Source organism: Canis lupus, chromosome 14 (genome assembly GCF_048164855.1).
Source record: "Canis lupus baileyi chromosome 14, mCanLup2.hap1, whole genome shotgun sequence".
Taxonomy (NCBI): domain Eukaryota; kingdom Metazoa; phylum Chordata; class Mammalia; order Carnivora; family Canidae; genus Canis; species Canis lupus.
In genome coordinates, this window is record NC_132851.1 from 15,458,671 (window position 1) to 15,486,667 (window position 27,997).

At 35.0% G+C, this 27,997-nt stretch overlaps 1 long non-coding RNA gene across 5 annotated transcripts in view; it reads left to right on the forward strand.

Annotated features, from left to right (window-relative positions):
- Positions 1-19,968: 19,968 nt before the first annotated feature.
- Positions 19,969-27,997, forward strand: part of LOC140603374 (uncharacterized) — a 124,833-nt gene continuing 116,804 nt past the window's right edge. For all 5 annotated transcript variants that reach the window (XR_012006349.1, XR_012006347.1, XR_012006348.1 and 2 more), the window contains exons 1-2: positions 19,969-20,108; positions 20,460-20,558. This is a non-coding gene — a long non-coding RNA (uncharacterized lncRNA). The remainder of the gene's footprint in view (positions 20,109-20,459; positions 20,559-27,997) is intronic.

Consider the following 27,997-nt stretch of genomic DNA (forward strand, 5'->3'; position numbering starts at 1 on the left):
GGTTTTCACACTAAAACCAAGGTCAATTTTAAATAGTCAGATAGAATAGTTTTTGAAATTATGTATTATAATGATAATAATATTTCAATTATTTCTTATTTTTTATTTATGATTTTCATTTGTTTTCATATTTAATTTACAATTGAAGTCTAGAAATTTGAATCATAGTTTTCTAGCTAGCAGAAAAAGCAGAACCTAGAAGTAATGCCTGATTTCTCCATTTCTCTCACCTTACCTTTTTCTGTTTTCTTAACATCTCTCCATTAGTGTCTTCCTGCAATTCTCCTCATGACTTAATGCACATCCTTAGTCCTCCACACCCTCAGTTCCATCCAATTCAGTCCACATTAAGGACTTAGAGTAATCTTTCTGAATAGTAAATCTGATCATTAAACTCTCCTGCTTAAAGTTCCCCAATGTCTGTATATTTCCTTCAAAATATATTTGAAAAATCTGTGCATTTCTACCCGTTACAGCTGCTCCCCTTTCCTGACATTTGCTCTCTCACTTCTGTTCTCACCTTGCATGAAAAACTCCAGAATAAGCTTCAAACCAAACTTCAGTTGACTTTTTTTTTTTTTTCTGTTTTGCAGAATTCCTTTCTTATTCTCCTTGGTTTGAGCAAAATGACCTTCTTCTATGTCCCTATAGGAACTTGGGCACAATACTGTTGGAACATTCATCATAATATATTGCAGTCTTCACCTGCTTAGTTTATGGCCTAATGGACAGAATGTCTTTCTTTTTTTCTCCCAAACTTCACATGCTGGGCCAGTACCCTGAAAAATTAGACCATTGACAAATTATTTGATGAATAAATGACTGAACAACTGGATCTGTAGTGAAATTGGCAGGAAAGAATTCGACTTATAGTAGGTAAGTAGAAGACCCATGCAAATGGAGGCAAGAAAGTTATTTTTATCTGGTAGTATACATATGAACACGTATTAAAATACCTTTTTTTTTTTACATTTTGTTTTGACATTATTCTCAAGTAATTTGATCCTAATCCATTAAAGATCTTAAATACCTTGGGGATCCCTGGGTGGTTCAGTGGTTTAGCACCTGCCTTTGGCTCAGGGCATGATCCTGGAGTTCCGGGATTGAGTCCCACATTGGGCTCCCTGCATGGAGCCTGCTTCTCCCTCTACCTGTTACTCTGCCTCTCTCTCTCTCTCTCTCTCTGTGTCTCTCATGAATAAATAAATAAAATCTTTTTTAAAAAGTTAAAAAAAAGAAGATCTTAAACACCTTTAATCAATGTGAATAAGGGCAGCCAGGGCTACTTGGGCTGCCTGGGTCTAAATTTAGTTTAGTATCGACAGAATACATGCTGATTGGTTTCCTTGCAACTCTGCACAGAGGCAAGCAGTTGGCTTTTCCTTCAGTCTGACATTTGTTTGATCTGGCATGGATAAGATATATGATGCTCAAGGCATCCTGCTTAAGTGAAGAATAAAAATATGGGAAGGCTTGGTCATGGTCATAAATTGTGTAAGTGTCTTTTCAGGGTATTTAAGAAGATAGAACATGCAAGGGGAAAATAAGCAGAAAAATACAGCAAGTTTTCTAGTATTGTGGAAGTCGTGTTGAAAACCTTCCTATTTACGCTGTTTTGAGATGCTTGCTGGTCATTCTGCAAAATACTAGAGGTGTTATGACAGTATCACAGATCATTTTTCTGGCAGATGTGATTTTGTGTTAGCCAAATTTTGGTGCTGCTAAAAGGTTTTCTCCCTGGAAGTAGCAATTGGATTTTTCTGTGCCACGAATAGGTGATTTCTTAAAATTTTGGTGTCCATCAAAATGACCTAATGACCTTCTGAATCAAAAAGGATGGGAGCATGGCCTCTGCATTTTTAATGTACTCCTTCATGGCAGAATTAGGATAGGACACTGAATTTCACATGGGTCTGTTTTCCCAGGAAAGAAAATGGGCACTTTGACCCCAGGTCTACCCAAACAAGCTTTTGTGTACCATGAGTTACTTAATGAGTAGGAAAACAAGTATTAGAAAAAAATTGTTAAAGACAAGAAAAACATACCTGCTACTATAATTAATTGAACTGTGTCATACATATATAAAAGCTAATTTGTCCTCAATACAAATTATGTAATTGAATCCTTGACACGATGTCAAAATATCTGGAAATCATATTAATCAGCTAATATACACAGAGACCCTTTGAGAACTAGGGCAGGAAGGGGCAGGTGGTAAGAGCATGCTGCTAACTTGTTGGTAAGTAAATTAAGCTGCTGCTCAAATAAATAGTTTTGGATCAATTATTTGCCTATACTTACATTGTATGTAGAAGTATCCTGAAATTGACAGTCTTCATTGGACATAGCACAGTTGAATGTTTGATAACTTGTAAACTTTTATTTCTTTTTTTTCTTTGAAGAGGAAACCAGTTTTTAATTTTGGTTTGCAACAAAAGCTATTGACATTTACATCATTTTAAAATATTTTACTGCATTAATTTATTAGAAAATTAATAAATATAGGCTATCAAGGGTACATTGACTTCTAAACATAGAATGTAAATGTGTAGCTGGATAGCTCTATCAATCCTTAATATTTTTATAGATAATCTATGCAATTTTGACATAGTAATTTTTCCATATGTTACACATACTGTGCCAATGATATAGTGATTTGTTTCAGGTATTCAGAACGCAGAGGGAAAACTTCTCTTGGATTACAGAATTTTCCAAATATCTGAGGGTATAATTTCAGATGATAAATAATATATAAATAATTATACCCTCAGATATTTGGAAAATTCTGTAATCTAAGAGAAGTTTTCCCTCTGCGTTCTGAATACCTGAAACAAATCACTATATCATTGGCACAATATGTGCCAATTATTATTTATCATCTGAAATAATTATTTTGAATAGAAATCACTCTAATAGGCAGCACATGCTACCTACTAAAAAATTATTTTGATAACTCAAACAGTATGTATTTAAAATATATATTTATTTATTCATGAGAGACACAGAGAGGCAGAGACATAGGCGGAGGGAGAAGCAGGCTCCATGCAGGGAGCTTGATGTGGGACTTGATCCCAGGACTCCGGGATCATGCCCTGAGCAGAAGGCAAACACCTAACCGCTGATCCACCCAGGCGTCCTTCAAACAGTATGTATTAACATCAATTTCTATATGGTGTGATATGGATCTCTGATGTGACTCTTATGCTTTAGTTGACAAGAAGATTGAATTCAAAGTGCTGTTGAGCTTTCATAATAGCTTCTGACCTGCTTCCCTTTCGCTATGGTTTTGCCTCTGGTTCTGACATGATATTATTGGCCGTCATTCAGAAATTCCTCTGCTCTAGATTGCATATGACTGCTGTCTCACCCAACACGCATATAAGAGATTTTGAGAGACTTATTTTAAACAATACTTTTCATTTTTGTTTCTTTTTTACTTTTGTTTTGGGCTTGTGTAGCATCATCTCAACTTTCCCTTTTCTCTTATCACACTTTGACTTCCTTTCTAGTTGTTACCTCACTCTCCTTGTGTATAGTCTTCATAGAGGTGTCTGTTAAGGTTTCTGAAGATCCCTAGCCATAGCTGGGCATATGGTGGCTTTGTTCATTGTAATTTACTTTAGATCTTTTGAATCTTGAACAGTGTCACAAAGACTAAAGAATGATTAGGTAAAAAATTATTTAACACAGTTGTGGAAACCAAATACTGTGAATTACTTCCTACTGCATAGATCTTCCAGATTGCTCTAGTTCCTCACTTTTCTAAGTATATATGTCAGTTGTTTTTCTTCTTTTTTAAAATTTTGTTGAGTGATTCTAGGATCTCTAAATGTCTATAATGAATTCCCATTTTGCATCTGCTAGCTAGAGTTGATTTCTATTGCTTATCTTTCCAAAATAGGAAAATAATGTCTACCAGATCAAGATGGCAAAAAAGTTGCCTAATGTTTAAATGAGATTTGATTAAGACACTGCCCACTTGCATTTTAGCCTTTCCTTAAGTTAGATATTCCTGACAAGTCTTGAATAGATGATAAAACAAAAACAAAACCCTGGGTCCCCATAAAGCAGTTTTCTTTTTTCTATAGATATACAATATTTTGTTCAGTGTCTGCTCCATTATCCAAAGCAGTCTCATAGTCCCTGGTTATTACTGAAGCAAACTATCACAAACACAACTCACAGCTTCTGTTCCTTTTTCTGCAATAAAGCACACTCTGTTGGAATGTCCCTCATCTCCCATCCCAGAAGTTTGTATCTAGCTAGATCTGGTAATGGGGGAGGTGGCCATGTGATCTGATACCATGGTGGCATGAGTGCTGGAAGATATGAATTGGAAAATCACTCAGTTCTGACTTTACTGTACAAACCGCATTCCCTGATCATCACTGCTTCCTACCATTCTGACTGAACAATTCTGTTCTTCTTTCTTTCTTTAGTACATTCTACGTCATTTTAAATAATTTCTTGTATGTTTCACGAAATCTTTTTTTGAAATAAAGCAGATGATGACTACACACACGTGTGCTTGCATGTACTTATCTATACTAAGTAACTGCAAACCGATTTGATAGTTGGGGTCATTCATATGATTTTTATCATTTTTGTAATTCACACTTTTCTGGCAGATGGTCACATCCCATTTCTGTCCTTTCAAGTTGCCTGTTTTTCTGCAGATCTATCTGGAGCAACTTATTTTTCGTCTTCTTATTTGTTTATTCTCATCAAACAAGAGTTTGGAAACTCCACAACTAAATTATGTAATAGTGATTCAATGTAATAAGAAATAAGATCTCAGAAGGAAAATGAGAGCCACTATTGTTAATATTGTGTGTGTTTCAGCCTGTGTAATACATAATATTGTTTCATTACTCAGAACACTTTCAGGCTCATGTGCTGACTCCTATGTCTGTGTTCTCTATTAAAGGACATTGTTAGGTAACTGAATCAGAATGGTGAGTTAATTTGCTTCCTTATGCTTGTTATTTATACCAAACCTCTGAGGCAATCAAAATAGACATTATCTGGAGAGAGTTTAAGTTGCTTGCTGATGGTCACAAGACAGGTTTAGTGGACACCCTAAAAAATGTTAAGGATTGCCCCAGCTGGATTCTTATTTTTCTACAGTGTCTGTGTAGTTTGCTGTTAAGGCTTGTGCCTGCAACTGTCTTAAGAGGATTGTCCTTGGGTATCTGTATGGAAAACCTGAAGTGCCTGGAAAACTTTGCACCATTTTCTACTGGCACTGTCCCGTTGCCAGTACTTTGCTGGCATGGGGGTTAAAATCTCAGTCCCTGTGTCTCAAGAGGGATAGACTTTAATGTACAATTTACATTTCAGTTTTTCTGCAAGGGATTAGGCTGAGATTCTGAGACTGAGTTTACCTAAAATCCACACTCACTTAGCTTCTTTTCTTTCCTTGTTTTACCATGCTGAGCCATCTTGAGGCCTGAGGCAAAAGGAAAAATGTGTACCCATACGTATACTTACCAAAATGTTCTCCTATCTCTTAAACCGAGTAGAAGAAGTTAATATCAGCTTTACAATTAACAAAATGACAATATATTTAAAGTCCTATGTTGTTCCATCTTTTTGCACATTATTGCCAACTGTCAACAAGCTTATTTGGCAGGAGGGCTGGAACCCTAGGCTGACTGAAATGACTGTTCTTAATGCACAATAGAACAGGGTCATTAAACAAACAAAGAACAGCACAGCAGCCTATCTTTATTGAAAAATTGACATTTTTTCATCATGCCTTTTTTGTATTAATTTTGATGTGTAATCTTGCATTAGAGTACAATTAATCTTTTTCTGTAAGATTTTATTTTTAAGTAATCTCTACACCCAACGTGGGGCTCAAATTCACAACTCTGAGACTAGGGTGATGAGTCTCAACCGATGAGCCAGCCAGGTGCCCCCCTTTTTAAGTTTTTATTGAAACTCTAGTTAGTTGACATATATTGTAATATTGGTTTAAGGAGTAGAATTTAGTGACTCATTACTTACATATAACACCCAGTGCTCATCACAACATGTGCCTTTCTTAGTGCCCATCACCCATTTAACTCAACTCCTGCTTTATCAACCCTCACTTTCTTTGCCATAGTCAAAATTCTTTTATAATATCCCTCTCTCTCTCTGTTTTTCTTTCTCTCCTCCTATGTTCATCTATTTTGTTTCTCAAATTCCACATATGAGTGAAATCATATGGTATTTGTCTTTCTCTGACTATTTCACTTAGCATAACACACTCTAGCTCTATCCGTGTTGTTGCAAACGGCAAGATTTCATTCTTTTTGGTGGCTGAATAGTGTATATATATATATATATATATATAATATATAAAATTATATATATTATATATATCACTGGATATATCACATGGAATAATATATATATATATATATATATATATATATATATATCACTTCTTCTTTCTCCATTCATCAGTTGATGGATTTTTGAGCTCTTTTTATACTTTGGCTATTGCTGATAATGCTGCTGTAAACATTGGGGTGCATGTGCCTCTTTGAATCAGTATTTTTTGTAAACTTTGGGTAAATATCCATTAGTGCAATGGCTGGATCATAAGGTAGTTCTATTTTTCACTTTTTGAGAAACCTCCATACTGTTTTCCAGAGTGACTCCACCAGTTTGCATTCCCACCAACTGTGGAAGAGGGTAAGGGGAACCATCTTCACCAACATCTGTTGTTTCCTATGTTATTAATTTTAGCCATCTGACAAGTTGAGAGGTGATATCTTATGGTAGTTTTGATTTGTATTTCCTTCATGATGAGTGTTGTTGAGCATCTTGTCATGTCACTGCTAGCCATCGGTAGGTTCATGCCTTCTGTCCATTTATTAATCATATTATTTGTTTTTAGGGTATGGAGTTTGGTAAATTCTTTATAGATTTTGGATGCTAACCCTTTATCAGGTATGTCATTTGCAAATATCTTCTCCCATTCAGTAAGTTGTCTTTTAGGGTTGTTGATTGTTTCCTTTGCTGCACAGAAGCTGTAGTAGCTATTCTTATCAGTTTAATATAATTGATCTCAAGTCCTGAGTTTCATGGCACATCTTTACATTTTGCACCTGAGGCTAGAGCCTCACTTGTTTCACCCTCACCTAGGTCTTGCTTTCCTGTCCTGCTTCCCCCACTATCTTCTCTGGTTTCCATTGGCACCTCCTTATTACTCATTATTTGGCTCCTATGTCTATGTTCTCTATTAATGGACATTATTAGAATACTGAGGCAAATCCTCATCTGAAGGCAGTTCTGGAAGAACCTGATCTGGAATAGAGACTATGCACAATTTAGATTACATCACCGATTGCAAACTCTTGGCCAGTGTTCTATCTATAACATTACACTGTGCCTTAGTCAATAATTTTTCTGCTGTTTAAGGTTGCCTCACATGTATACCTCTCCTACATCTTAAAATAAATAAATTCATCTTTTTATACAATTTATAATAATTGTATTTGCTTTCCACAGAAGCCAGCACTTATTTTTTGTCCCCTGAACACTATTAGTTATATACAGTTGAATGCATGATTGATTTACATTCTACTGTTTATGTTTTCAAATCAATCTTCTCACTGTAAATAAACATTTATTGTTTTATAATCCTAACCACCTTAGACAGTATTAGAAACAAACAAGCAAACATTTGCTGCTAGTCAAATTAATACACTTTATTTCAAAGTATAAATCAAGGTGTATTAAAAAGACTAATTCATTTTCACTAACTAGATAAAGAAAATGAAACTTACCATATCAAATAAAGAGAAAATGTAGTTTAGATTTTGTGCCATTAAATCAGAGCAAACAAAAATGCTAACTCTAGAAGAATTTGATATCGCTAGGAACTGTGTGCATTTATGTAATGAGTTTGACAGAATAAAGTAAAATATGTGTAACAGGTGTTTAAATTTTGTGGACCTATGATACCACATAATCAGTGTAAGTGAATTTTAAATATTTCATGTGGCTAAAATACCTTGTTAAGGTATATACTTCAAACTCAAAAAAACCCACAAGCCTTTTGCATATAATTTACTCCATACACAAATAGGACTGCAGTTTGCAGATATCCAGAAGGAAACCAAAGGACACAGGCAGGAGATGGTTAAGCACAGGGTGCTTCACGAAGCCCACTAGAGGGAGTTTCTGTATTTGAATGTGGGATCATGGGGTTTGCCATTGGCTGAAACACACCAGCCAGGAAAACTAGTGGAGGTTGTCTGAATCTTCCAAAGATGGATTATTTATTTATTTATTTATTTATTATCTATAAATAAGACTTTTAAAGTAGATTTATTACCCTTGAAGTCTTACCTTTCTCCCTTATCAAATGGGTTCTGTTGGCTTTTCGTTTATTAATCTAATACAGAGCTAATGATGATTAATCAGTTAATCTACTTATTTTTTCACTTAACAAAATTTTATTGTATAATTTCTCTGTGGTAGACGTATTATTATCTGAGAGACCAACAAATAGACAGCGTTAAGCAAAGCTTTTGTCTTTAGGAAATTTACAATCTGTGGAGGAAAAAAAAGTTTACAGTAGACTATTATCATTGTTATGATAGGGAACTACAGGGTTCAGTGCGGCACATTCAAAAGCATGTTACTCATTTTTCAAGGTCAGGAAAATATTATTTGAAATCTGAAATTTAAAATATGAATAGAATTTAGCTATGCCAAGCTGGGTGGTTGAATTGTGGGGGGAGGGGAGGACAGGGATAACACTGATGAAAATGAAAATTCTACTTGATTAGAGCATAGAAACATAGAGAAGAAAATGAAGATTATTAGCGTGTATTTTAGTTTTTTGATAAACGTTGTCACTCATAGCATTTATTTAAACACTTGTTGAATTTATACAATTTTATCTTCAAAAATTTTATCTTAGATTATTGTTGGATTACTGCAATAAATTCCTAATTTGTCTCCCTAAATTTTGAATACACAATGGAATTGTGGATACTGGTAAATATGAATTTGAGAAAAAGATCCACAAAGTTAGATGGCTAAGGAAAATGAAAGGTAGAGAGGACAATGTAGAGAATTAGTGGGCTGGAAAGCCTTAATTATGTTAAAGAAAAGGTGTAACTTACTGGGATAAAATCATTGGAGAACTAAGATGGTTGGACTATATGAAGCAATTCAATAGGTGATAGTAATGTCTAAGATGCGGTCACGGATGCAAGTAGTGGAAGTGGAAGAAAAATAAAGGCTTTTCCTAAAGATGAAGAAGCTACAGATGGAGAAGACGGTGTTGACAGGATCATTCACATAGACACTGAGTCATACACAAATATGAAGAACCTGGAATAGAAAAGATGCCTTTTACTTTTAAAAAGGGGAAGGAGGATGGTACTTGGGAGTGATTAAACAAATGTAGATATGGAAGGTAGTAAATGGTGATAATGCACACCATCCAAAAAACAGCAGGACTTTTTACTGGAGATTGAGTAAAGAATGTTCTAGAAGATACGTTGAAGTTAGAAAATATTATCATCATGGCTGTACTCTAAAACTGAATTATCATCTATGAGAAATCTATAGTGGAAGAACTCTTTCAATCTAGAAAGATTTCATAGACTAAACATGAGGTCCTGCCATATTTTTATTATATGACTATATTAAGCCTTCAGAACATAGTTTGGTTTTACTATTTCCAAATATAAATATTTCAGGTTTTTTATTATTGTTTCACTCAGCAAACAGGATTTATGTATACCATTTGATAAGACTGTTAGGAATGCCTTAGTTGCTCATACATAACAGAAATATCAAAATCCTTAAGTCATGAGTTTTTAACCAAGGTTATGTTGGATAATGTAATTAAAGAGCATAGCATAATGCATAATTGAACAGTGGTCAGGAAAATGATTTATTGTATCAGGGTCGTTAAGATAAATAGAATGTATTAAGTCACTACATTGATACGAAAGGTATCATATGACTAAGACATTATGGGTGCTAAAGACTGGATGTTTGTGTCCTCCCCAGATTCATTTGTTAAATCCTGATACCTATTGTGATGGTATTTGAAGGTGGGGCCTTTGATAGCTGATTAAGTTATAAGTGTAGAATCTTCATGAATGGGATTAGCGCCTTTATAAAAGATACCTGAGAGATCCCTCTGCCTTTTTGCCATGTGAGATTACTGCTAAAAATAGCAGTCTATAAACCAGGAAGCAGGCTCTGACCAGACATTGAACTTGTCTGCACCTTAATCTTAGAATTCCCACTCTCCAAGATTATTGAGAAATAGATTTCTATCATTCATAGGCTCCCCATCAATGGTACTTTTGTTATAGCAGCCCAAACAGACTAAGGTAATGGATAAATAGAATTCTATATTTTGATGACCACAAGCACAAGGCATACTAAAGAGGCAGTTTGAATAAATATGCAGGACAACAGACACATGAAAAGATGCTCAACATCACTCATCATCAGGGAAATACAAATCAAAACTACAACGGAATACTACCTCACACCCCAGAATGGCTAAAATTAAAAACTCCGGAAACTACAAGTGTTGGGAAGGATGTGGAGAAAAACAAACACTGATGCAGTGTTGGTAAGAATGTAAACTAGCGTAGCCGTTGTGGAAGACAGTATAGAGGTTCCTCAAAAAATTAAAAATACATTTTTTTAATCCAGTAATGGCACTACTGGGTATTTACCCAAAAAATATGAAAACACTAATTTGAAGGGATATATGCACCCTTATGTGTATTGCAACATTATTTACAAGAGCCAATTGCAGAAGTAGCCCAACTGTTCATGAATTGATAAATGGATAAAGATGTGGTATATATACATATAATATGCATATAATCTATATACACACACACAAATAGAATATTCTTATTCAGCTATAAGAAATAATGAAATCTTGCCATTTGTAGCAACATGGATGAATCTAGAGAGCATAATCCTAAAGCAAAACAAGCCAGTCAGAGAAAGATAAATATCATATGATTTCATTTATATGTGGAATTTAAGAAACAAAACAAAGGGGAAAAAAAGCCACAAAACAGACTCTTAACTATAGAGAAAAAACAGTTACCAGAGGGGAAACAGGTGGGGTGATGGGTGAAATAGGTGATGGAGTGAAGATGAGCATTGAGTAATATATGGAATTGTTAAATCACTATATTGTAAACCTGAAACTAATGTAACACTGTATATAAATATGCTAGAATTAAAATATAATTAAAAATACACATATACTATAAGAAATATAGATATAAATATCAGAAGAAACAATTAAAAAGGTTTTAAATTGTGCCTCCTAGAAGGGGAAATTTGGAGTGAAGAGAGGGTATCTACGCTTGTTAGAATGGCTATCATCAAAAAGACAAAAGACAGTTAAGTGTCATTGAGGATGTGGAGAAAAGAGAACCCTATGCTCTGTAGTGGGAATGCAAGTTGCTTGAGCCACTTGGAAACAGTATAGAGATCCCCCTCAAAATTAAAAATAGAACTGTATGATCCAGCAATCCCACTTACAGGTATATATCCAAAGGAAATGATAATAGGATGTTGAAGAGATATCTGCACTCCCATGTTTATTGTACATTATTCAATAATAGCCAAGGTATGGAAACAACCTAAGTGCCCATCAATGGATGAATGGTATATATATATCTCACACCTAATACACTACATCTATTCTATATGTATATGTATACATACATAATATATGTTTATACATAAACATACAGGGTATGTATATCTATATATAATGATTTAGAGATACACATATGTAGATATATATCTGTATATCTCTCTCTTGTATCTATATATAGATATACACACAGCCCCCCAGAAATATTCAGCCATGAGAAAGAATGAAATCCTGACATTTACAACATGAATGGACCATGAGGACCTTATGCTTAGTGAAAGAAAGTCAGACACAGAAAAACAAATACTGCATGTTATTAACTGTATTTGGAATCCTGTCCCCCACCCAAAAGGCAAACTCATTGAAATAGACAGTATAAAAGTGGCTGGGAAGTGGCGAAAATAGTGTGAGTTGGTAAGAGGTTACACACTTTTAGCTGTAAGTGGAATAAGGTCTGAGGATGTAACGTAAAATATGGTGACTAAAGTTGTTAACCCTGTATTGTATTAAAACAATTTAGAACTTAAATGTCCTCACAAAAAAAAAAAAAAAAAAAAAAGAGAGAGAGAGAGAATAAAAAGGATAAATATATGAGATGATGATGGATGGGTTAATTAATTAGATGGAGATGGAGGAAAGAAATCCTTTCACAATGTACCTGTGTATCAGATCAACATGATGTACAATTTAAATGTCTTACTATATGCCAATTATACCTTAATAAAGCTGAAAGAAAAATAAATCTTCACTGCTTTACTGAATTTGAGAAAGAGAGGGAGTGTGTGCAAGTGGTGGGGGGAGGAACAGAGGGAGAGAGAGCCAATCTTTTTTTTTTTTTTAATATTTTATTTATCTGTTTGAGAGAGAGAGAGAGAGCAAGAGCAAGGGGGAGGTGAAGGGCAAAGGGAGAAGCTGACTCCCTGCTGAACAGGGAGCCAGAAGTAGGACTCAATCCCAGGACCCTGGGATCATGACCTGAGCTGAAGGCAGACAATTAACCAACTGAGCCACTCAGATGCCCCTAGAGAAAGGGAGAATCTTAAGCAGTCTTCATGCTTCATGCCCAGCGTGGAGCCTGACATGGGACTCAAGCTCAAGACCCTGAGATCATAACCTGAGCTGAAATTAAGAGTCAGATGCTTAACTGACTGGGCCACCCAGACATCCCACTGATAAAATATTTTTAAAATATATTAAATAGTTATGATAAAAGTTAAATAAGGAAATGAGTTAATTCCCAGTATAACTGAAATTTGTGCATATATTTCTAGAAAAAAGTTCAAAACTTATTTTTTTACAAGGGAGATAAAATAAGGATACATTTTTAAAAATAATAATTCTGTTTTAGTATAGCAGCTATGTTTTAAACATATAAACTATTAATCTAGTAGCTTCAGTCATGTTTCCTAGTTAAAATTACCTCTGTGATGGAAGAAGTGAACTCAAAGTAATGATCAATATAGATAAACCTTATTCATTTACTAAGAATTGATTTAAATTTTGTACTTATTTTAAAAAATGATAGTCCTAAGATAGAGCAGAGCCTAATCTATAAAACACACACAATTATATGATTTATATGTCATGTGAGCTATAAATAAGCTGCTATGTAAATGATAGATATCTTTCTATTTTTGTTAATCACTCAGAATGTGGAGACTTGTTTCAAAATTAGTGTTAAACACCAAAATGTATTTGCTATAAAAATAAAATTATTAATATTTTAATATCAGTTATTTAAATATAGAATATGGGCAGACATTTTATGAAAAATACTACAAACATCTGTTAGCCATCAAAGATGTGCACATTTAAAAAGAGTCTTCCTTTCTACTCCCAGGAGGTTGCTAATAATGCATAGTGGTGACAGTGTAGAGGAAAACCAGGAGTCTTGTACTAAGTGAGATGGTTCTTTCTACACAGTTTTTTGGTAGACAGCTTTGAATAATTTAGCAAAAAATATAAATATTCATACAATTTACCTAGCATTTCTTTCTCATTCTGTCCTTGAGAGATTACTCCCACAAATATATTACATCCTGAATAAACATATTCAGTGCAACTTGGAAATCATGAAATATAGAAAACAAGCAAATATTCATCATCACTGAATTAAATAAAATATGGCAGCTTTTTACAATGGAGTACTATGTCATAAGAAAAAAATGAGGTAGATGCCTATGAATGGATCTGAAGTAATTGCCAGCATGCATCCTTAGGTAAAATAAGAAAATATAAATTATAATTCTTTTATGTGGGTCAGATCTATTTCTAAATATAGAAAAATGTTGGAGGTATGTGCATTAAACAATTTTAAATATGTGCCTCAATAGTAAATTTTCACTTTTTAGAGAATATAATTCTCTATTATGAACAATTTATATTCTGTTATTTATATTCTGTATTATTTATATTTAATTTATATTCTATTTATATTTAATATATATTTAATTTATATTCTATATTATGTTATAAATGTAAACCTCTTAGATCATATTCTTAAACTCTGTTAGAACAACTTTTATAAAAATATATTTCCCTCTTCAGTGTATTAGGTCTGTTAAGAGTAATATGCATAATTCAGTTGTGGTAAAGATACTGTGAATAGGCAGTGAAAAATTATCACCAAGAAGAAGCTCTTGTCTGAAAATTTATTATTTAATTTAGTAGATTTCCTATATTTAATTATTAGTATTCATTATTGCTTTTTGTCGTATGTTGTGCATAAAAATGAATCACGTCTTCTGCCTTTGTTGTTCTCTCTCTAGCATTTAATGTAAGAGATAGAAAAGTGAGTGGACATAACTTTTTAGCAAATAGCATACTTAATTATTGTTATAGTAAATCATTGATCTTCTATGGCAACAGAGACCAACTATTCTCTCTGGGATGTAGATAGAAAGTGCTGAAATAGAATGGATGTGTTTCCCTTCATGTTTAAAGATTTCTAATTATGGCACATGCATCCTTTACATAATAAATCAACATTAAGGATAGCAATCAATACGTGGTGGTGTGCATTCATTTATTATCTCAGCAGATATTTTCTTCCAGAATGTGGTACAAATAACACAAAAATATAATTTACTATGATTCAACAGCATAATCAAAGAAATGTGACAGTATCTCTGGCGGAAAAAAGTGGTTAGAATCAAATTTCATTTTTATTGTTACACCATTATTCCTCCAAAGCTACGTCTTTGTCTAAATACATTTAATTTGACCACGTTCTGACTTTTATCCCAGGAATTATTTCATGTCTATTAAATTTCAGGTATTTCTGAGCAAATTTAAAGAAAAATATTAGTATCTACTACATGAAAGAGTATAAACATAAACATATAATTAACCTTAGAAAAATAATAATAATTAATTCACACATTTTTACCTCATCTTGTGAAATAGACCTGTGTGTGTGGTGTATGTGTGTATGTGTGTATCACACATACTATAAGCAAGCCTTTGGAGCTGTTACTGTCTCATTCATTTGCCTGGACTCAGAAATGGTGATACTAAAACCCAAATGGATGCAAGGAAGGTGAAAAAGAATTACTCAAAATAAAATAAAATAAAATAAAATAAAAAAGAATTACTCTTGTTTAAGAGAGTAAAATATAGTGTATAGAGAACAAAGTCTTCAATTAATTTTTTCACATTACTTTGACTAAATAAGTAAATCTGCTTATTTAATTAAAGAAACATATAATCACCTTGTGCTAATTAATCATTTCATCCTTTCCTTTCTATATGTGCACATTTCTTAGTCTCCTAGACACTTGCCACTTAGTTATAACTTTTGTGGATTACTCTTATCTCTCTCTTCCTAACTTCTTTCCCTCCAGTTACCATCTTTCTTTCCTTTCTAACTACTTTAATGTTGCTAACAACCATAAATTATTCTTCTGCTAAATACATTTTTCTACATTTTCCATTTTGTTCATGGCATTACCATCTTTCCAGTAATTCAGACTTGGCAATCAGTGTCTTATTGGTGCCTTCCTTCTTTTCCATTCAATCCATTAACTGTGAGATGCTGAGACTTATAAGCCACATTCTGTTGTCTTATATTTTTCAATCTGGTGGGAAAGGCAGACAACCAAAAAGTCACAGTGCTTTAAAACCATGCTGTATAAATATCCAAAAGCAGTGAGATAACATATTCCAGAAACTCATAATTGATGTTGGGGGAAATGAGGAGAGACGAAGAGACTGAGCAGAAATCAAGGAAGGCTTTCTGGCTACTGTAGTGCCAAGTACTGGCAATTGCATATCTGAAAGATTCCTTGCTTCTCTTTTGCATTCTACCATTTAAAGGGACAATTCTAATTGAGGTTCGCATTACATGTAGAATGCAATCATCACTCCTTATCTGCAGTTTTGCTTTTTAATGGTTTCAGCTACCCACTTGTCAACCACTGGAAGCAGATATTCCTCCTTCTGAGAGATTCTCAGAATTCAATAGTAGCTTCATCATTCCCCTCACTTCATCTCATCCCATGGGCATTTTGTCATCTCACGTCATCACAAGAAAGGTGAGTATAGAACAATAAGATATTTTGAGAGAGAGAGCAAGAATGACAGAGTATATTCACATGACTTTTATTTTTTTTCTATTTTTTTATTGGAGTTCAATTTGCCAACATATAACACCCAGTGCTTGCTCATCGCGTCAAGTGCCCCCCTCAGTGCCCATCACCCAGTCACCCCAACCCCTGCCCACCTCCCCTTCCACTACCCCTTGTTCATTTCCCAGAGTTAGGAGTCTCTCATGTTCTGTCTACCACTCTGATATTTCCCACTCATTTCCCTCTCCTTCATATAACTTTCATTACAGTATACTGTTCTAATTGTTCTATTTTATTATTAGTTATTGTTCATCTCTTATGGTGCCTAATTTATAAATTAAACTGTATATATGTATATGTTGTATGTATAAAAATACAACATAGTGTAGATATAGAGTTTGGTACTTACTACCTGTGGTTTCAGCCATCCCCTGGGGGTCTTGGAACATATCCCCCAAGGATAAAGAGGCACTACTGTATATCACTGCAAAAGCAGGAACCAAAGATTCCTTTCTGCTTCTTTCTGTTTTATTCCTGTAAACTCTTTCACAGAGGTGTCAGTTGTTAGTCATCTTGGTGTTTTCTATATTTTTAGTCTTAATACTCCCCTACTAGAAAACTTGGAATGTTTTCTACTGCTCAGGGTCTATTATTCAATCCATAGACTGGCCTTATTTGTACAAGTCCAATTCACACATTCTAAGGTTGCTCTATCAAATATGGCAGTCACCAGACACATGTGGCTATTGGAATTTCAAGTTAAAGTAATTAAAATTAAATATAATTATAAATTTAGTTTCTTGGTCACACTAGCCACATTTCAAGTGTTCAAAAGCTACATGTGGCTAGTTGATACTGCATTAGGTGGCACATACTGTAAATATTTTCAACCTTTCAGAAAGTTCTATTATACAATACTGATTTAATTTTTTTAAAAATTGGATTGTAAATTATTTTCTCTAGGTAACTCTTAAGTTCCTCATTTATATGACTTTGCTGCTTCTGATTTTTCTTCCTAAAATGGCTTTCCTTCTATTTCTCTTTAAACGGCATTTATCTTTCAAGATCCAGTTCAATTTCATTCAGTTTCTCCTCTATAAAATTTTCCTAATCCCTATGCCCAGAAGAGTCTTCATTACCTAATTTTCACAATTTATCAGTTTTGTTTGACATTTATCACTTTATATCTTGCATTATAGATATTTGTGTACATCTTATTTTTCTACTAGACTATATGCTCTCTAGCCACCATTTTCTACCCCTACCACATTCTTATCAAGTATTTATTAAATTATTAGATTTTAGTTGAGTTTCAGTCAGATTTTTACATGTGGTATTCATACTTACAATTTCTTTTAATCTTGAGAAAAAGGTTTGGAAAGAATACTTGGAGGATTAATATAAAATATCTGGAGGATTGTAATGTTATTACTTTTATGTATTTGAACAAAGACAAAATGCTTAAAAATATAATTAATCCATTCTCTCTCCATTAAAGAACATGTAATTACTGCAGTCTATGAGAGATTTAGGAAAATCCCTACTGGTAGAAACTAGCAGCATCTTTAAAAAAAATCAAGAAATAGGTTCAGTCAGTTTTTCATTCTACTTTGTTTTTTTCATTTTTTTTCATTCTACTTTGATTTTTTTTTCAAAATATTGATAATCCAGGTGTCTATAATGTGATTTCCAATTAAACATTTTTCTACTCACAGATGCTTTTTATCAGGTAGCCTTGTTTTTCCAGTACTTTCAACTTATTTTCAAACACATTAGTGTTCCTTCTAGATAATTTCAAACAAATTCCTAAAAATAAAGATTTCAATGATCTGATAATGTCTTAGATCATATGAACCTCAAACTCCAGTGTGTAAGAAATGTAAGTTAATTTTCTTATAACTATACCATGTCAAGCACAAGTTTTTATTTTATCACATATTACACTCATAATCAGGATGTTCACTCTTCTAGGATTTTGTTTAAGTTCTGGAGGACTTAGGAAGTCTATAACCATGGCCGGAGAAGAGTTTGGCCTTGTAGAATATCAATGCCCAGTATGTTCACTGGTATTGAAGAGATAAAAATATTGGGTTCTATTGGGGGAGAATCCCAATTTGTAGGGTCAGAGGGACTTTCCTGACCATAACTGTTTGCCTTCTGTGTCCTTTGATGGTGTCAAGGGGGTCAGAAAGTTTCTGAGAGTTACCATGTATTAGAGTATATTAGTCTCCAGTATCAATCAGAGCCATCATTGTTTGTTTATTTCCTGGAGACCAGTGAATAGTGAACCCGAGGACTCCAATCACCTCCAAAGGTCGTCACCTAGAGATAATCTTGGCCTGCATCTTATACCTGGGGGATGGGAAGCACCCACCCTGAATAGGACTTAATCCCTGAGGCTTCTGCTAGGTTAGGCAAAATATCAGGGATGGTAGGGCAAGTGGGGCAGGTCTGAACAGGTTTTAAAGCTTTCCACAGGCTGACCAACAGAGCATTGGGCTGCTGATACACCTTTTTAGGTGGTGCCCTAGCAGCAGTAAGGTCAAACCATATTTGCTTCCAGTTACTTTTATCAGATCCTCTAAAGCTGATAGGAATAGCCTTTTGGCTGAGCTTCCTCTCTGATTTGTGTCTTCCCCAGAGCCTGTACCCATTCCAGGGATTTATCAGTTTGTTCAAATGGTCAGTGGATTGCCCAACATCATAAATGTCTTGTTCCCATGACTGGAGTCACCGTGGATATCAGAGTCCAATACCAAGTGCTAGGGTCAGACTCAGAAGTATCTTGAGTTTATTCTGCAGTAAATTGGCCTAATCAGGGCCTTCAAAGATAGAGGCATAGATGGCCTGTCTCACTCCCAACTTCCTAACTCCTCTATAGACTTCCAGGGTCCCCTATGCCCAGGGAGATCCTCCTCATTGGACTAAGCCTCCCTGTAGAGTGGAATAATCAATCTACAAGGCAGTGAGCACCCTGAACTCCCTAAGGGCCATGCAGGCACTGCCAGAGGGCAGCGGGGTATGGTGATGCTGCCCATTTTCTCTGTCTCCTGCCCTTGAGAGAAAAGCCTCAGCTCCAAGCTACGTTAGCTGTGCTAACCATGCCTGGATGTTTTTCCTGGCATTCTGTTGAAAGTGGCAGTATTATTAGTAAGCGTAGCAGAAGTACATTCTGTCATCATGAGTATTTCCCGAACTGGGGGCTGGCGGCAGGCGGCTGGCTGAGGTTGCTGTCACTGTTTTGCTTTCTGCTGTATTAGAAATCAGATGCCAGGGGCCGTTTCATCTCACTCTACTCAACCGCAACATCCCCCTTTTGCTCTCATTTTCTCGGGGATTCCACCTCTTAGAGTCTTATTCGTGCTCTGTCACAAACCCTTGGACCATGATCTGTGACAGCCTGTACCCTCCTGGCTTTACAAAAGGCACGCTAAATTCTCCAAATTAGTATCCTGCTCTCCCACCTTACCTGCCAGCCCTTAACCTAGCAGCGTAGCGAGTGCTCCCACGTCTTTCTCTCACATGAGCTCCTCCTGCCAGTTTCTCACTGGAGCTTCAGCTCCCAGCCCAGCATCGGAATCGCACAGAACTACCCGCAGCGCAGCGCAGCCCAGCCCGCCGCACAGCCCCGGTTACCTTCTGCGCAGTGCACCCCGCGCAGGCGCAGATGCAACAAGCTCCGCGGACGAGCCGGCGTTTCCCGCGGTTCCAAACTCTCGCGATATCCATCCAGTGAGGCACATCCGGGGCACTGCTCCTACCCGGAAGGTGTGAGGCCCGCCCAGGATTGCCGCGCAGGTGATACCGCTCTCCCAAGATCCAGGCTGGGTTGCCAGGTGTTGGTTTGCAACCTGGGCCCTGTATGTGGAGGCCAAGGAGGCCCAAAGGTAGGAGCAGACCACACTCTAGACTCCTAGGTGGCCGTGTTTATGAGCAGGGGAAGTTCTATACCAGGCTTGTCTTAGGCGCTGCAAGAATTGTAGTAGAAGCTTATATCGAAGTCTTCGTGGTCTCCAGTCATGTGCACCGTCAAGAAGGCCTCAAGGCATTAGTGTCTGGAGCCTGTGTCCTTGAAGATGGCCCAACACTCTGGGAATGGTGGGCAGAACGTGCATTCCGTGGACAAGGGAAGGAGTGGGAGTGAGAAGTCTCCATTTGCCCGGGTCCAGCCCACAAGCCAGCCAGGGGTCACTTCCTCTCCATGACCTTCTCCAACACTGTATCATCTCTTCCTCCAGGTAGAATGTTGCAGATTGAGCCACTTATACAATGGGGAGGAAGATAGGAAGAGGGAAGAACGCGGCTAACAGCGAGTACCAGATGAGAATTCACCATGGGTAATCCCACTTAAACCATTGAGTAAAGTAGCACTTTATTCAGAACCGATTTTATTTTATTTTTAAAGATAGATTGATTTGAGGGACAGAGAGAGAGAGAGAGTGCGAGTGCACAAGCAGAGGAGGGGCACAAGGAGAGGGAGAAGCAGACTCCCCCTGAGCTGGGAGCCGAATGTGGGGCTGGATACTGGGACCTGGGGATCATGACCTAAGCCAAAGGCAGATGCTCAACCGAATGAGCCACCTCGGTGACTGCGACTCCAGAACGCATTTCAATCCAGGTTTCTTCACGTTGAGAACTTCCCAGCATATGTCGTAATTTCAAAGTAATCTATTGAAAGAAAGCAGACATCTGATTTTTCATTTGAGGCTCAGAGGCTAAATCTTTTGCTCAAGATCCCTGAACTAGTGAATGGAAAGGGTGATATTTGAACCCATACCTTTTATTTCCAAGTTAGGTAACATGGCTTCATTGACCTGTCCTGACTACATTGACTACATTCACTAGACAATGGTTAAATCCTTTAATTTCTCTTTATGTATAAATGCCAGTGATTTTTCAAAGATTTGTTTAGTATTCCCACCATAGAATAAAGCAAAGCTTTGTGTATTTATTCCAATATAAAATCATGCTGCTTCATTCCTAGTTTGCTGTTGCAGAAGAAACTGTCCATTTTTCAATTATAGGATTTATTACTGTAATAAGCTAGAGAGGAAAGTATATTTTCTCTGCTTTAATTTTTCTCATCACGATATAAATGTTACTTAAGGCATTGTACTTTGTGGTGGGATCCAGATTTTCATGGGTACATCCAGGCTGTTTTTTTTATTTCTTCAAAATGATGAAGTGAATTCCAACAAGATACTTTATTTTATGATGTAAAAAAGAATTCTCAATTAACCTTTAAAATTAAGTCCCACCATAGATAAGCATGTCCTTAAGTAAACTCTTGAGTGCAATGAGGAAAATTTAAAGCAGGTAAAAATATATATTATATCTAACATAACTGATATAAGAAATATTTTATCTCTGATACATATAGTGAAATCAACTCATGGGAAATAGCATTAAAAACAGAATTAGAAATAATGTAAAATCATTTTAAGCTAAACATAATTCTCTAAAAAATGACAAGTTGACAGTTTAAAGAGCCTCAAGCTTCATCCTGCCAATGTTCATTTCTCTTTTGCTTTTTCATTTGAAGATGCTTTTAAAAGATAGGCATCATCAAAAGTATTCCTGGCAATGCTAAGCACATCGAGAGGATAGTTTTCCTCATTTCCAAGTTTGGTTGAGTAGAGAGACTCACCTTTTTGATTTATCATTAAAGATGTGCAAATATTCATCTAAATACTGATGTCATTAGAAGGCACTTTCTAATTTTGTGAATATGTCTCTTCTCAAAATGTCTTTTTAACATTGGCATTATTGAACAAATTTATTTCTTTTGAGAGAGGAAAATCTTTTAACATAATGAGAATAACCATAAAACCAAGAGAGGCATATCTCTTGGATAAATGAAAAATAAGTAAAATATGAAATACATAAATTTGAAAAGATACGTTCATTTTGTCTATGAATTTATAAAGTAATCATTTTTATTAAAATTACTAGTTGATTCTGCAAAGAAACCTTTCTTCTGAACTAATTATTAAGTTGGATATACTTATATTTGTATATTATGGTTGCAGTATATATTTCCACCCCTTAGGTAACTTAGAGGCAGCTTATTTTCATAATAATATGAAGAGGTAGATGCTTCATCCTTGACTACAAAGAGACATTTTGAAAATGGCAGAAATTAAAAAATAAAAAGAATCAGTGGTCCCATACCACATGTTTTATCTTTAGTGTCTTGAAATGAATATTGCACAAGAGTGAAGTATATCTTCTTCCTTAAGTGAAAGTCTCCTCTTGGGATGCCTGGGTGGCTCAGTGGTTGAGCGTCTGCCTTCAGCTCAGGGTGTGATCCCAGAGTCCCAGGATAGAGTCCCACATCGAGCTTCCTGCATGGAGCCTGCTTCTCCCTCTGCTTGTGTCTCTGCCCCTTTCTCTCTCTCTCTCTAGAGAGTGTGTGTGTGTGTGTGTGTGTGTGTCTCATAAATAAATAAATAAATAAATAAATAAATAAATAAATAAATAAATAAATCTTTAAAAATAAATACATTTTATCTGATAAAACGATTCTTTTTAGCATTAGTGTTTAAGCAAGTGTACTGAAATTTAAAAAAAAATAGCCAGGTAAAATTCTATTTAAAATTTTAATGCAATTTTGTTTGGGGAATTGTTTTGCACGTTTGTTGGAAGATTCATGGAAAAGCAACACAATGAATCTGTTTAAATGAATTTTATAAAAAGCAAGAAATCTACACAACAAATAGATTTATAAAACTATTTGACCAACCAATTTTAAAAAATGAATGGGTATTTTAGTTAATATTTATATTTTCTTATAAATTGCTCATAAGGTAGTATCTTTATAAATTGAAGGATAAAAAACAAAGAGTTTTGTAGTCTGGTTTACATAAAAGTAAGATCTGGGCTGGACTTTCAAAACTGTTTAGTATTCTATTGTGTTTCTAATATAAAGAGGACAGCTTCTGTGTATTTTGAAGTGCCGGAGGGCATTTTAGAATGTCTACTCCACCTCGCAGCTGGATCTGGAAGTCCACTTTGTATTTTGCATTTACCACACACACACACAAACACACACACAACAAATAATGCTTAGCATAGTATTAGCTATTATGTTAGACTTGGAACTACATCAGTAAAATGAGGAAATCTGATTATGCTCATTAGGTTAGTGGATGGGGTGATAGTAGTGCAAACAATGAATTAAAAGTTTCCTTGAAATAGAAGGTGATAGATAGATCACCATGGAAAATTAATCACAGAGCCAAGGGTAGAATCCTAATGGAAACCAAGAGAGACCAAGAGACAACATAGTTTTCATGCCCTTTAACTGTTATGTCATGGCAAGTTTGTTATAAAGGAATTTAAACTCTATAGCAAATTTAATGCTAAAGAAGGAAAAAGGAATGTAGTGGTTTGAAAAAGATATTCATGATTTTATTCATATATCTACATCTCGATTGACAGTTTAAAGTGAACTAACCAATTGAATAAATTATAAACTAATATCACTGTGATGAATCTATCAATTGCTTTGTTGCATTCAATCAAGTGCTCAAAACAAGTCACCTATCCAGATAATATTTTCTCAAGCACAAATGCTCTGGTTGAGATGTCATTTCATCTATCAATCATCTCTCTAAGTTATTTTAAATATTAATTATCTGCATTGTGAACAGTCTGGTTTCAAGATAGATATTGTGAAATGGGTAAAACCCAAATTAAAAAATATAGTAAAAGCAATGTCTAAATTTAAATAATATCTGATGAGTGTTCAGTTTCTTTCCTAATTTTCTTTCCAAGGAGTACTTTAGTTTTTGGATCACTCGGTAATTGATGGTGTATAAATTGTGTATAGGAGACAGTTGAGGCTTTCCTTAGAAACTGTATAACTTTAAATCTGTGACAGCTTCTGGAATGAGATTGAAATAATTGGCTCTAAATTCTTTCTAAGTCTTTCATAGCTAGTATATAGACAGCTGTATTTTGTTAGTTTATTAGCCATAAACCAGTTAATGTATTAAAAAACATAAAAGATAAGTTATTTATATTAATGAGCTAGAAACCACTAATTAAATCATTAAAGTAAGAGATCTTGGCACTAAGGTAAGTCATAGTGAAATATGTTGTTTATAACAGATCTACTTCTCATTCTGTACCTCACAGAAACACATTTAAAAAAAGAATAGGAAGAGGTGTAAGCTTTTCAGTTCCTTGAACTTCAGGGCTATGATGTAAAGCAACTTTACCTTCTGCCTACCTAGCATATAGTGAGCACACAATAAACACTAGCTAAAATGCATTATTTTTAATAGTGTCCTACTTTCTATCTGTTCTTTTATTCTCACTTCGTTTTCTCCATTGGTGCTTTGCTCAAGAGAACACTGAATTCTTGGGTACAATATGAAGCCTTGGGTTTGGTTCTTTTAGTAAAAAGAAAAATAAATTGCTGAGAGCTTGACTTCAGGGAGGGTATTCCCTAAGCACACATTTTTGTGAAGTCTTGGAAACCTAGGTTTCTACAGTATAAATGTAGAAGTCTATTAAGTTGTTTGGATAACAGAAGTTACTGGAGAGGGATCTAATAACCCCTATCAAAGAGTTTATTTGATAGAATTAAATAGGGCTGAGAGGAGAATTTCTCTATGTCTTTAGCATCTGTTGGGACAGTTATTTCCAGTCCTTGCAAAATTATTATGTTCCATGAACTCCTGAGCTGTGATTCATTCCTAGCGAACTTAAAACATTACTCTCCTCTAGGATGTGCCTGGATTTTTAATAGACTTTTTCTCCCAAACACACACACAGACCTCAAATACATTGTCAATATTGTTTGATCAGTAAGCTGTGGAAACTTTAACTAAAACTGAGTAAAAGCAGTGTTAAGTGCGTGCCTCTTCCCATTCCATTCCTTGTGCTCCATATGCATTGTCAAATGAATAAAGCTCATGAAACCTGCAGTATTTCCAGGACTTCATGTAGCTCAGATTACAATTACTTATCACACATATTAACACATGTGGAAAATGTTTCATGGGATAGAGATAACTTTTTTTAAGTTGATCTATTCTTTAAATAAACTTTTAATTTTTAGAACAGTGTCACATTTATCAAAAAATTACAAAGACATTGTCCCCATATTATTTAGGGTATTACATTAATATGGTACATTTGTTCCAATTAACAAACTGATGTTGAGGCATCATTATTAACTTGAAGTCCACATTTTATTCAGATTTCCTCAGTTATTACCAAATATGTGTCCCTTCTCTGTTCAGTATTCCATCAAGGATACCAGATTACATTTAGTTATCCTGTCTCCCTTGGTTGACTATTGACACTTTCTCCACTTTTGCTTTTAATGATCTTGACAATTTTAAGGAATACTGGTCAGATATTTTGTAGAATGCCCCTCAGCTGAGATTTTTGTCTATGTTTTTTCTTGTGATTAGAATTGGTATATGGGTTTTGGGTCAAAAGACCATAAAAATAAAGTGCCACTTTCATCATGTTATATCAGGGGTATGTTTTAATAACATGACTTATCATTTTTTGATGATAACCTCGATAATAGGTTTCTGCACTATAAAATTATTCTTTCCCTCCTCCCTTCCATACTGTACATTTTGGAGGGAAGCACTATGTGCAACCACATGTAAGTAGCAGAGAGTTAATGCTGCAGCTCTTTTTGAGCAGTATCCAAATACGTTGTTTGGAATTCTCCTGTGTGGTAGATTTGTCTATTCTTTCTTATTTATGTAATTTTTAACTTATTCAGTCATTTATTTATAACAGTATGGACTCATGGATATTTATTTTATAACTTTTTAAATTAATCTAATATAATTTTATTCATCATTTTTACAAAAATTGTCCCAGGTTTGCCCACTGGGAACTCTTCAGCTTGGCTCCTGTGTCTCCTTGACATAGATTCTGCACTTACTATTATTATTTTTTACCACTTCCTTACTTTCTGACACTACAAAATGTTCTAAATCTTGTGTATCATCTTATGTATTTCTTTTTTTTTTTTTAAGATTTTATTTATTTATTCATGAGAGGCACAGAGAGATAGAGAGAGGCAGAGACACAGGCAGAGGGAGAAGCAGGATCCATGCAGGGAGCCCAATGTGGCACTCAATCCCGGTCTGCAGGATCACGCCCTGGGCCAAAGTCAGGCGCTAAAGTGCTGAGCCACCCAGGGATCCCATCTTATGTATTTCTTTCCATAATTTTAAAGTCAGCCATTACTTCAAAAGTGCTGGTTATTTTGTACATTTGTAATAAAATTAGATCAGTTTATTATAGTTTGTGTTCCATCCTGGGATTCCTCTGACTTCCTACATATTTATTTTTTCTCCTCTTCCTCTTCCTCTTCACATTTAGGTTCACTCTGGGGTATAAAGTTCTATGGGTTTTGACACATGTATAGTGTCATCATTCCTGAATTGTGCAGAATAGTTTAGCCTCCTCTTGTGCTTCATATATTCATCCCTACCCTCTCTGATCCTGAAGCCCTGGAAACCAATGAACTTTTTACCATCACTATTGTTTTGCCTTTTCTAAAATGATGTACAATTGGTAATTATATAGTTTACAGCCTTTTCAGACTAACTTCATTTAACTTATTATTTCAGATTATTATTTCAGATTCATTTTTCTTTATTTTTTGTGCTTTGATAACTCATGTCTTATTATGATTAAATTATGTTCCATTGTACAAATGTATAGGTGTTCCACAATTTGCTTATTCATTCATCTATTGAATGACATCTTAGTTCCTTCTGGCTTTTAGTGATTTTGAATAAAGATGCTATGAACATTCTAATACAGGTTTTCATGGGGACATAAGTTTTCAAATTATTTAGGAAATACCTGTTAGCACAACTGCTGGATCATATGGAAGGACTATGTTTAGTTTTGTAACAAAATGTTAAATTATCTTACAAAATTGCTGTCATTTTGCCTTCCCACCAAGAAGGAATGAAAATTTCTGTTGATCCACATTCTTGCTGCAACTGGTATTCTCAGTTTTAAAAATTTTAATCGGTCATAATAAGTGTGCGGTGGTATCTCACTGTTTTAATTAGTAATTCCATAATTGTATATTATGTTAAACATCTTTTTATATACTTGCTTGCTACATATGGATTTTCTTTGGTGAAATCTTTTCAATTTATTGCCCAGTTTTTTAATTTGATTTCTTATTTTTGAAATTTAAGCATTTTTTGTATATTTGGCTAGAAGTTCTGTATCAGATATGCTTTAGAAATATTTTCTCCCAATCTTTGACTATTTTTTTCTTTAAAAAAAAAAAGATTTCTTTATTGTATTTTAGAGCAAGAGAGAGCACAGGCAGTGGGAAGGGCAGAGGCAGAGGGAGAGGGAGAGAATCTCAAGCAGACTCTGCTAAGCACAGAGTCCAAGGAAGGGCTTCACCCTATGACTCTAAGATTGAGATCATGACCTGAGCTGAAACCAAGATTTGGATGCTTAACTAACTGAGCATCCAGGTGCCCCGTTTATTTTTTCATTCTCTTAACAGGCAGGATCTTTCATAGAGTGGATGTATTAAATTTTAAGGTATAATTTACACTTTGTTTCTTTCATGGGTTGTGTTTTTGGTATTAGCTCTAGAAATCAACCAAAGCCATATCACTTGTTACTTAGTTTTCTTCTTATGTTGTCTTCTAGTTTTAACATCTTGTGTTTACCCTTAGGCCTATGATCAATTTTTACCTAACTTTCTTGAAAAATAAAAGGTTTGTGACTTTGTTTATGTTTTTACTTAGGGACCACAAAT